The sequence below is a fragment of the Penaeus chinensis genome, chromosome 2 (assembly GCF_019202785.1).
Source record: "Penaeus chinensis breed Huanghai No. 1 chromosome 2, ASM1920278v2, whole genome shotgun sequence".
NCBI lineage: Eukaryota > Metazoa > Arthropoda > Malacostraca > Decapoda > Penaeidae > Penaeus > Penaeus chinensis.
Window position 1 is genome coordinate 33,371,851 of NC_061820.1, and position 12,500 is coordinate 33,384,350.

The 12,500-nt window shown below is 35.4% G+C and overlaps 1 protein-coding gene across 1 annotated transcript in view; it reads left to right on the forward strand.

Annotated features, from left to right (window-relative positions):
- Positions 1 to 12,500, forward strand: part of LOC125034782 (adipokinetic hormone/corazonin-related peptide receptor variant I-like) — a 57,529-nt gene that overhangs the window by 19,570 nt on the left and 25,459 nt on the right. The gene's annotated exons all lie outside the window — the stretch shown is intronic.

Genomic DNA, 12,500 nt, shown 5'->3' on the forward strand with positions numbered 1-12,500 from the left:
TTGTGGTGATAATAGTGATAATGATAATACAGTGATGATAAATCTAACTACAATACTGGGAATAATAACGACATAATGGTAGTGATGATGATGATAACAATGATAATAATAAAATAATAAAGTAATAATGATGACAATATTAACATTATTAATTATAATAATAGTAAAGCAATACTTATAATTATGACAATTATGATAACAATAATAATTATATAAATAATAATAACTATAATAATTATATAAATAATGACTATAATAATAGTATAAATAATAATATAATGATAATAACAATAATATAATTAATAATATGATATAAATGATAATAGTAATATAAATAATAATAACAATAATATAATGATAATAACAACAATATAATTAATATTAATGATATAAATGATAATAATAATATTGATAACAGTAACAAAAATAATCATACCTATTGTTAGCGTAGACAATGCCATTTAACGCACAAATAACCTTTGAAAACCCTTAATGATGGTTAAGAGAGTAATGAAAAAGAGATACGATAAAGATATCGTTTATTAAATTGAAGAAAAAACGTGATATTTAAAAAAAAAGGTATGATACTTTAATTTTGTTGATCATTGCTAATTACACACACGTGGTAGAATTTTCAGTGAGTGCTTATTGTTATTATTTTTCTTATAATTATCTTCCTTCTTATTATTATTATTTTCACTACCATTATAATTATAATTATAATTATCATTATCAATGTCATTGTCATCATCATTATCATTATTTCCGTACACATCCCTGATATTACCTTATATACTGGTTGATTGTTACTTGCCATAATTACGTGCAAAGGGTGGGCGTAATTGATTAACTGCAATTGATTACATATCTCGATTACTGAGAAAGTAATAACGACAGTAACGGTAATAATGATAATGATGGTGATACTGACACAATAATAATGATAATGACAATAATATTGATAATGATGATGATGATAATAATAATGATAATGATAATAATGATAATGTTAATAATAATAATAATAACGTTAATAATAATAATGACAATGCAAATGATAATAATAATGATAAATAAAATTAAATACTCTACCATATCTAAATCAGTTACAACATCATTCTGCCGTTCTCATGTGATCTCCTCTACCATCCCTATAACTATCCTCCAGTGAAATACAGCATTACGATTAATATAAAGGGGTAATGGGTGACAATTGATTACTTTCATCCAAGCAACTGGTAATGGCATTTATGAAAATTCGCTGGTATTACGTACCACTACCACGTACCTATAAGCATCATGAATCATCTGGTATTTTCGTATTGTGTCTTAGCTCCTATATTGTAACAGTTGTGAAATGATACACAAAGTATACAGGCAGATTATTTTTGGGGCTGGATTTTCGATATAGTGGCATGGGATTTACGTGACGGGGAATTTCGCAATTAGAGCGGAAGAAACGAAAATGAGCAATTCAAATCTATATTATAATGCATTTGCGTGTCGGTAATGACATGAACCGTCAATGGTTACATTTCTGATAAAAGTACTAAGATAATCGTCCTTGATCTGATGATGTCACAAGAGTATACTGGAAAAAAAAGATAAAACATATACTGTAATTCTTCTTGCAGTTCAAAACTTGCTGGGATATATGATTTAATCCTTTTTATGAATTAAACCACTTCATATTTTCTGAAATGGCATACCAGTTCTCCATAATATAACACATATTTAATGTCATTTCTATTGCCTCTGATATATACTGTTGTAACTCTGTGCCACACTGATAATCTTTATTTGCTAGTCTCTAGAAACACCAAGAAATTAACAGCTTCTCTTGTCTCAAAAAAACGTTAAACAATATTGTCAGGGAGTTAGACGTCATTACCTAGATTAATACGGTTATTAAGATTGAAGATATGAGAAAGGAACAATTAATGAAGCAGTTTTTCTATCATTATATAACCTCTCTCTCTCTTTCTCTCTCCCTGCTGTCCTCCTTTCCTCTCTCTTCCTCTCTTTCTACGTCCGTCCGTCCGCCCGTCCTTCCGCCCCTCCTCCCTCCATCCATCTCTCTTTTTATCTGACTCTCATTGTCTTTCTCTCTCTCTCTCTCTCTTTCACACACGCAAACTAAAACTCGACAAACTCGCAAACTCGACCACATCCTCGTTAGTACTCAATGGAGTGCTAACGAGGTCCAGAACTACCGGGTGTATCAAAGCGCCGAGTTGTGGCTATTCTCTGGTGTGCAGGACTAGGACACTGTTGAGAAGGGATGAAGAACAGTTTATCAGGAATCTTCCAAGCCCTCCTCACAGACGACTGCAGTCTGCTCAGCAAGTGGCCAGATAATCTCAGATCCTGATGGGTTGCATGTGCGTTGGGCTGAGATTTGTGTGCAGTTGTATCAGGTTGATCCACCAACAGTTAACTTGGATGCGGGTAATGTTGAGATTCTTCTGCCAGACACCCCCATCAGCGAGGGTCCACCCTTCCTGACTGAAGTCAGGGGGGCGATTTCCAAGCTGAAGAGTGGTTAAAAGCAGGTATTTGTGGCATCTCAGCTGAACTGTTAAAGGCTGGTGGAGAACCTATGGCAAGGGGCTTGCATGCAGTCCTGTCTGCCATCTGGCAGACTGGCACCATTCCCCCTGACCTACAGAGGGGTGTGGTCATCTCTCTCTAGAAGGGGAAAGGGGATCGGTGGAACTGCAGCAATCACCGAGGTATTACACTACTCAATATACCTAGCAAGGTACTCGCGCACATCCTAGTGAGACGTATCAGAGACCACCTGCTGAGGCACCAGAGGCCGGAGCAATCTGGATTCACTCCTGGTAAGTCCACAATAGACCGCATCCTGGCGCTTCGAGTCATTGTAGAGCGCCGTCGTGAGTTCAGACGTGGGCTGCTCGCAGCTTACATCGACCTCATGAAGGCATTTGATACGGTGCATCGCGAATCACTCTGGGAGATCCTGAGGCTAAGAGAAATTCCAACAAGGGATTGTTGGATTAATAGCAAACCTGTATACAGTCACTGAAAGTGCTGTAAAGTGTGGTGGGGGCCTATCGAGCTTCTTCCCTGTTAGTTCAGGTGTAAGGCAAGGCTGTGTTCTTGCACCAACACTTTTCAACACTTGCATGGATTGGATACTGGGTAGATCTACTGTCCAAAGTCACTGTGGAGCAACTCTGGGCAATGTCAAGGTTACAGACCTTAAGTTTGTTGATGATGTTGCCATTCTATCTGAATCTCTGAATTCAGCTCTTGATGCATTTAGCAATGAAGCGAAGCCCCTGGGGCTAGAGGTCTCCTGGACCAAGACCAAGATCCAAGATTTTGGGGGCCTGCTAGGAGACCCTGTGCAGTCGGTACGTGCTTGCTGTGAAAACATTGAAGTCACAGAGAGTTTAATATACCTCAGTAGTGCAGTTCACGACTCTGGGCTGTCAGACCAGGAAGTCAGTCGACGGATTGGCCTAGCAGCAGGGGTCATGAAATCTCTCGACAAGAGTATTTGGAGATGCCGGTACCTGTGCAGAAGGACTAAGCTACTTGTCTTCAGGGCTGTGATACTGCCAGTTTTACTATATGGTAGTGAAACCTGGATGCTTTCTTGTACTTTGGAATCTCGTCTTGATACCTTTTGTAACAGATCCTTGCGCCGGATCATGGGGTAAAGTTAGCGGGACCATGTACAGGACCTGTTACTTGCACAATCCGCGATCGCCAATTCAGGCTATACGGCCACCTGGCTCGATTCCCGCAGGATGACCCTGCCCACCAGGTTGTCTCTGTCCGAGACAACCCTGGGTGGAGGAGGCCTGTGGGACGACCGAAAAAGTGGCTTGGGCAGATCGATCAAACCTGTCGTGAGGAGCTAGAGATGGGCCGGGCCCCTGTCTGGCGGCTCGCCATGAGGGACCCTTGTAGGTGGAAGCGAAGGGTGGATGCGGCTATGCGCCCCTGCCGGCGTTAGCTCCCAAATGATGATGGTGAAACTAAAATTACTTGTGTGTTCCCTCACTTATTTCTTCACGGGAAGTTCAGCGGCGGTAGGTCACCCTCTCATTGCAATGCAGTCATTATAGAGCAATTTTTTTTCAGTAGCTCACCATCTGCTCGGGAATGTAAACAGTTTTTTTTCTGAAATTATATGGTTTAAGTTTTGATGATGTCTGATGATAGTGATGGTGGTGGAAAAAAAAACGAAAAAAAGAAAAAGAAAAAAAAATACACTTTGCATATCATTATTTTGTGTTTAAAGTTTTTGATGCCATTGCTAATCGAACAGCACACACAACAACCTTATAAATACACTGACAAGAGGAAGGAGTGTGGCAAATGAACTGAATGTCATAAAAAAATATCAATGTACGACACTTTTTTTCATCGATATTTTATATAAACACTGGGACGAGAGAAAATGGAAAATGGAAAATACAGAAGTGAAAAGAACGTGGTTTTCCTCTCTATGAAAATTACTAGTCTGGCCATCCTATGCTGTGATGTTGGACGGTTTTGCATGTTTTATGCGGGTTTTCATGCAGATAAAAGCACCTACATTAGGCCAGTTATCTAACACAGGTTCTGCAACGTAACAGAGAAAATAAAAAAAGTGGTTAAGTTTTTTTAAAATGTCATTCATTTAAATGTAGTTTATTCCCATTATTCGAAAGTATTTTTTGTATATATATCTAATTGCAATATAATGGAATATGATTAAGCCATTTATCATGAACACATAAATGAGGGCATGCAAACATAATTTACATCATTAACTCTATTTCAAAGATACTAACAAGGTGAAGGTGTCGAGTTAAAATTAGATCCGATAAAGCCTGTTGCAATAATGTTTAAAAATTTAACGGACATACCTTCATGCATCGTTATTTTAAGCAAATTATTATAATTATATTTATGATTACTTATAATACCCACAGCGATAAAGCAGAGTGGCGATGTATTTTTAGGTTTTAAATCTACTGTAAATAAAACCACGTTGGGTGTCAAATACAGTCTACTGTGTTGTGCAGACTGATTTTGTTGCATGCATCTTACAAAGACGTCTGATTATCTAATACACAATGTTACATTGTGATCTGCGCTTAAAAAAGGTCACATTACTAGCCGATATCGGCTTCATAGGCAGAGAACATGCAATAAGCATCTTATATTATGTTTGCTCTTTCGTCTGATTGTTTGGAAAATGCCACTGTTTGTAGATGAATGCGATTTACAATTAACCCTCATTATAAAGCAATTTGGTAAACACGGTATGACTTTGTCAAGGATATTGCATCTGCATCTTTACACATGGTTTTTATAACGTCTGTTATTTATTTTAAATTGTCTTCTTGCATGTAATTACCCCTTCCGATATAAATAGTCAAATTTAAAGTGTTGCAGTTTTCTTATCGGTGGAAATGATGGTTCTTGATAACCCTATAATATTTGACAGCAAATGTGTACATAAGATCATAAGATTGATTATATTTTTCGGTGCGTGAGTACGTAGTTTAATTGTTTGTTATACATGTTGTGCATGATAGTATAATGATAATGTATTCAATGTAATGATAGTGTAATGATAGTGTAATGATAGTGTATTCATTGTCTTCCCCTTATATGTTTGTTATTACTGTCATTGTCTTTATCGTGCATTTGTTCTCCCTAGTGCTTTTGCTGTTTTACCGGTGTTTTTTTATATTGTTATTTACACAACGTATATTATGATGATGATTTTTTATCATCATTATCTTTGTTGCTATAGTTAGCATTACTAATATTACCACAAGTGATATAATTTTATATATTACGTTTATCAGCATTAGTAATATCATTAATGTTATAATAATGATAATAACAACAACAATAATGATTATATTAATAAAAAATATTATTATTATCTTTATCATCATTTATAAAAGAAACCGTTATAATTATTCCTACCCTTGTTTTTGTTCTCTACGGTTTCTGAGAAAAAAAAAACTTTTATCCCCGTCGTTGCCAACAATACGGCCTTTGTTTTGTTTTGTGTTTAACTCAGCTTCCTTATCCACTTCCTGTGGGTTGTGATAATGAGGTATGATAACGATGTGAGTTTAGAGTGCCATGTTGTGATGCCATTGCATACGGATTGTGATGCCAGTATTAGTGTACGTATATTGTGATAATTATGTGATTTTATTATACACACTGTCTTTTGTGTGATATATTACGCCATGTGAAATATAGAAGGTTATGTTTAGTTTATATTGCTGTGTAGCATATTACCTATATGAAAGAGTGAGATTCTCTGTACGATTTATAGAGTACAATATTTTATTCCGTCTCTGTAAACACGTCTGGCAGTAACACTCTCAGACGGAGCCTGGCGTATGGGGCAGAGGAACAGGAAGAGTTCCGTTTTAATTTTGTCAGAGCTGATCTCCAATGAACCTATTTTAGTTTTCATCGGCGTTTTCTTCGCCCTCAAGCATCATAGAGAAACACCAAGCAAACATAGAAGACGAATATTTCCCAAGCTTATCACAGCAGGGACAACTTCCTCGAACAAGCTCTTTTATAATTCTCTCTTCAATTCATTACATTAAGTCGTTGCTTCTCCTTTCTTCCTTTTCTTTAGGAGTGGAGTATCAGAGACAGATTTTACTGGATTTTATTTAATTTTTGTTTAGTTATTTGTTTGTATTATTATTATTATTATTATTATTATTATTATTATTAGTAGTAGTAGTAGTAGTAGTAGTAGTAGTTGTAGTAGTAGTAATAGTAGTAGTTGTAGTAGTAGTATCGTTATTGTTGTTATTATTATTAGAAGTAGTAGTATCGTTACCGTTGTTATTATCATTATTATAATTATTATTATAAGTAGGATCGTCCCTAAAGTCCCTAAAGAAAGGAAAGTTTCCTTGAGTTGACAACATTCCAGCAGAGCTGATCCAAGCAGGTGGAGAAGCCATGATTGACGTCCCTACGAACATCTGCAACAAGATCTGGCAGACAGGAGAATGGCCCACCTGCTGGACACAAACACTGGTCATCAGACTACCAAAGAAAAAGGAATCTGCAAAAGTGCTAGAACTACCGCATCATAAGTTCATAAGCCTTGCCAGCAAAGTCATGCTGAGGGTGCTTCTGAACAGGCTGAAACCACAGAGACCATTGTTGCAGAAAAACAGGCTGGTTTCAGGGCAGGAAGAAGTACAACAGAACAGATCTTCAATCTGAGAATCCTGTGTGAAAAACAATTCCAGGACCAACAAGATCTGTGCCATGTCTTCATTGATTTCAAATGGGCATTTGACAGAGTATGGCACAACGCATTGTGGGCTACCATGAGGAGTGCCAACCTCATCAAAGTAATTGAACATCTGTATGGCCACGCCACAAGTGCTGTATTACTGAATGACAATACAGGTGAATGGTTCCAGACAACTGTCGGAGTCAGACAAGGCTGTCTTCTCTCACCAACCCTCTTCAACATCTTGGAAAGGCTGATGACTGACGTACTAACGAAGGATCAGTCAGCATTGGCGCCAGAACCATCATCAACCTACGCTTTGCTGATGACACTGACGGCTTGGCGGGCAGAGAGGATGAACTAGGCTTAACAAAACATCACAGGCCTATGACATGAAGATCAGTGCAGAAAAGACAAAGCTCTTGACCAACACATCAAATGGCATCCAACGGAACATCGAAGTGAAGGGTCAGAAACTGGAAGCTGTTGACAGTTTCAAATATCTTCCTAGCATCATGAATCAGACATATTCATATACGCTTGTGAACCATGGACCCCCAATAATAACACCCAGAGATGAATTGAGGCACATGAAATGAGATGCTACCGAAAAATCCTGAACATCCCATACAAGGATCACATCACCAATGAGGAGTATCAGCATATCCACAGCCATCGGAGCCATCGGTGCACAAACATCTTAAAGAAAATAAAAATGGTATGGACACGTGACAAGATCAAACGGTCTTGCGAAAGCCATCTTGCAAGGCACAGTACCAGGAGACAGAGAGAGAGAAAGGCAGAAGAAGAGGTGAGAAGACAACGTCAAAGAATGGACAGGACTGCCTTTCGCCGACTCGCAGAGAGAAGCCCATGACCGGTGCGAATGGCAATTTCGTCAGGAAATTGTCAGCGGTGCCTCGACAGCCCACTCGGGGTTAAGAGACCGATAGGATACGAGTATTGTTATTGTTATTGTTATCATTTTTATCATCATTATTATTATTGTTATCATCATTAGTATCTACTGTTATTATAGATATTATTATTATTATTATTATTAGTAGTAATAATACCACCACCACCATGATCATGATCATGATCATGATCATGATCATCATCATAATATAATGACAGTAGAATCACTATACATTTTTGGGAAGCCCAAGCGAGGGAGACGAGTCTCTTGTAAGCCCCGTTGTTACGCTACATCATGGAAAAAATCATTTGAGAATAACCGAGGTATTGAGTTGAATGACAAGAATGCTTTAAATTCATTATTGGCTACACACACACACACATACATAAATACATACATACATACATACATACATACATACATACATACATACATACATACATACATATATACATACATATATACTTACATTACATACATGTATATATATATAAATCTATATATATATTTATATATATATATATATATATATATATATATATATGTGCGTGTGTGTGAGCACACAAAAATATATAATGATATTATCAGCAATGTTTTACATGGACTTCTTGTAGCAAATCACTGCAGAGATCTTTATTTTCTTTTTATTATTATTATCATTATGACTATTATCGTTATTAATATTAAAAATATTATCAACGCTAAAACTTTATTTGAGTATTGTTATCATTATTATTATTACAATTGTAGTTATATTATTATTATTATCCTAATTATCGTTATAATTGTAATTACTATATCATTATTGTTATTGCTATCGTTATTAATATGATTATAATAAATATGATTATCATTATTGTCATTGTTATAACTATTATAATAATATCAATTATTATTGTCACTGTTATTATTATTACTATTGTCATTAATATCATCATATTTATTTGTATTATTACTAGCATTATTAATATTGTTTATTATTATTATTATTATCATCATCATCACCATCATCATCATCATCATCATCATCATAATCATAATCATAATCATCATCATCATCATCATCATCATCATCATCATCATCATCATCATCATCATCACCATCGTTATCATTATCATTATTATCATTATTATCATCATCATCACCATCGTTATCATTATCATTATTATCATTATTATCATCATTATCATCATTATCACTATTATCGTTATATCAACATTATCACTATAAGAAAACTGCAAAATTTTCTCAAGACCTTAGATCAATTTACATTTGCCTTTTAAAAAGGGTCAGTGATAAGATTTACAGAATAAAATAAAAGGTAGATGAAAAAAACAATATAATTCAATATAATTCAATATACTTGTATTCCACAGGCAATGATTTGTGCTGGAGACCAAAGAGCCTTATGTAGTCAACTCAGTATTGGTAATGTTGGCGTGCTACTACTGTCACTGATAATCACTATTATTATTGTAACAATAACAGCAATGATTATAATGATAATAATGATACTGATCATTACTAACATTAACATGATTTTTTCTATAAGAATGAAAGAAACACATTTGGGACGCGTTTAGTGGGGATTAAATCCTTCCCACATTTATACAAATAGATACGGCAAAAAAAGGGTAAATATGCGACGTGTCTCGGAAACGAGGTCGAGGAAGTCTAGATAATGATTAAAAAAACAATGATAAGTTCTTGTTTATCCCAGCGTCTAGCAAAAAAAAAAAAAGGTAATTTCAGCTTCCAAAGTGTTAACGTTCGTCGTGTAAAAGTGTGAGAAGTTATTGGTATGTAAAACTAAAAAAAATACGGCCACCCCACAGGTTATAAACGAGTGAGCATCTCTGGCAGCGTTTTCACCAAACTAAAAGGAACTTCATGATGTCTCGAGGAAGTTGAACTCTGTTGAATGAGGACCTTGTTAGGCTAGCTCCAGTTCCCCTTACAACGTGATATCACTATTACAAAGCATTTGCTACACACTGTCACTGCAATCTTAGGGTTAACGAAGTAAAGCGGCTTAAGAAGCTGAAAGTTAAAGAATATAAAAAAGATGAAGGTAAGAAGAAATTAAAGGAAAAGATCGAAGGTAAGAAGAAAATAAAGGAAAAGATAGGGAAGAAGAAAATAAATAAACAGATAGGGAATAAGAAAAAGATGGAGGAAAAAAGAAATAAGTTATGAAAAAAGAAAAGAGAAAGAAAAAAAAAAATGGATATATGGGGAAAAAAATGTAATAACACCAATATAGCAGAGGTTTTCAAGGGCAATACGAGACCTAATAGTTAATGTGTGGTATTTAAATAATAAAGTTTCATAACGCTACTGGCCGCATATATGGATAACACGAGAAACTAACATTATAAAAAAAAAAAAAAAAAAAAAAAACTTAACCCTTCCTTTGTTTCTCGTGGAAGTTAAGAGTGAGGGGAACTTGATCCATGTCAATTGCCAGTAGCAGAGAAGTACAAAAGGATAGGGATCAATCATAATATACATAATACGATTAAATATATATATGTGTATATATACATATATACACACTACACACACACACACACACACACAAACACACACACACACACACACACACACACACACACACACACACATATATATACGGAAAATGTTATACTTTATTTACAAAAGGGTCCTATACACTTGCACCTGTTTTATCTACTGTTACATGGAAATATTAAAGAATCGTCATCACAGCCCAGGAGCTTAAGAGAGACGAGAAAGGACCTTAGGTTGGGGCCTTGCCTTAAATAATACATTAGGTGAAGGTATGCCATCTGCGTCACTCATTCGGAAACAGGCACACGACTCGGCTTCAGACCCAAGGAGAATATTATGAAGGATAAGAGGTCCCCCCCCCCCCCCCACCCTCCCCGCCTTTCATATCTCACACTAATATTTTACTGTAAGGTGGCTCGTTATTAACTTTTATCTCCTAACTCAATCTCTTTTCAGAAGGTTGGATTTATGTATATATATACATATACATAGAACTTTCTTTCTTTCTTTTCCCCTTACTTTAATAGAAGCATAGAAACATAGGAAGATAGCCGATAAGCAAAGAACTACATGGAAAAAAGACGATACTTAAAAAAAAAAAAAAAAAAAAAAAAAAAAAAAAAAAAAAAAACGGCTTGCAAACTGGCGATCCTTTAAATAAAAAGATGAATGGCTTCCAGATTTTAACTAATTTACGCGATGGGGATAAGGCTTGCTTTGTTTCGTAAATCTGTTCGTAAATCTTCGTTTCGTAAGTCTATGGTCGTTAGAAAATGTTTTTCGTTAAGAGAAAAGAGGGAGGATATAATGAGGAGGAGAAGGGGAGAGACCAGCTAGGTAGGTACGCCAATAGATAGATAGATAGATATAAATATACTAAAAGCTTTCGATAGATAGATTGGTACGTAGATATATAGATAGACAAATAGATATATATATATATATATATTTAATGCTCTTAGTAGGTAGATAGGTACGCAGATAAATAGATAGACATCCATGTACAAATATATTACATTCATGTAAGCAAACCTTTCAAAAAAACTGAATAAGTAGGCCTGATAAGACAGAACTTTCGTTTCTGATGTCAATATCCACGAAAGAAAAGTTTCTGAATTTCCATCCTCGACCCTGATTCTACATTAAAGTATTCAAAGTCCATGAATATCATGAATAGTCGACATATTTTGATATCCATGAACATGTTTCTCTCGTGTTGGGAAGATTTTGTTGCATTTTTTTTTTTCTCTTGAGGAATAAAGAGAGGATTTTATTTTGTTTCTTTCCCCGAAGCGAACGAGAGAGAGAGAGAGAGAGAGAGAGAGAGAGAGAGAGAGAGAGAGAGAAAAAACACTAAGAAAAGGAAATTAAAGGAAGGTCGTACATTAGAATTGATAAATATGTCTCTCTCTCGTTACATACTTGTAGACAGATACGTAAAAATATACAGAGACAGGAATACGTGCAGGCTAATTAACTAATTCACAAACAAACAAACATACACAAAAACTCCATTTCCACTAACCAAAATCTCTCTTTTTTTTTAAATTCATTCACTTATTTGTCTCCCCCTCCCCCTTTTGTTTATTCATTTACCTATTTCCTGCTTTCATTCACTTGCTTACTCATTCATTTTCCTCTCTATTCATTCTTTCGTTTACTGCCTTACTTTCATTCACTTATTTATCCCTCTTTTCTATTAACTCATTAATTTGCTTATTTCTACTTACAATTTATTACCTCTCTACTTATTTCGACTTACAATTCATCACGTTTCTACTTATTTCTGCTTACAA